Source organism: Buceros rhinoceros, unplaced genomic scaffold, assembly GCF_000710305.1.
Source record: "Buceros rhinoceros silvestris isolate BGI_N320 unplaced genomic scaffold, ASM71030v1 scaffold20253, whole genome shotgun sequence".
In the NCBI taxonomy this organism is placed as follows: Eukaryota; Metazoa; Chordata; class Aves; order Bucerotiformes; family Bucerotidae; genus Buceros; species Buceros rhinoceros.
The window spans coordinates 16,198-16,560 of record NW_010405789.1 but is presented as its reverse complement, the minus strand read 5'-3'; the positions used below and the strand labels follow the sequence as shown (position 1 = coordinate 16,560).

At 49.9% G+C, this 363-nt stretch overlaps 1 protein-coding gene across 1 annotated transcript in view; it reads right to left on the bottom strand.

Annotated features, from left to right (window-relative positions):
• The window catches only part of CSTF3 (cleavage stimulation factor, 3' pre-RNA, subunit 3, 77kDa), a gene marked incomplete at its 5' end in the record, with an annotated part of 17,030 nt that overhangs the window by 3,439 nt on the left and 13,228 nt on the right, over positions 1 to 363 (bottom strand). The window lies entirely within an intron of this gene.

The window sequence follows — 363 nt, the reverse complement described above, 5'->3', positions numbered from 1 at the left end:
CCCTGCCGTCCCCCCAACGGTGCTTTCCCCGCCTCTCTGGCAGCCTATTTGACATCATGCTTTATAAAATTCATTAGAAAAATAAACATTTTATTCTGTTCTAATGGTTTTCCAAAGTGTCACAGCCTTCCACAGGACTAAACTAGCAGTTAAAATGCACGTGGCCAGAAATGACGGGAGACAACCAGCTGCAGGCGCCTGGCCTAGACTTTCAGTTGCAGACAGCAGCACTGAAGTGCTTCAGCTGTAACAAACACCTGAGAAATCAGCAGGCAGCCCCGCAGCTCGACAGATCATTTTCACACACTGTTTGTTCCCATCTGGGTCTCAGCGGAGTGTGGAGCTTTGCCAGCCGGAGTGGCA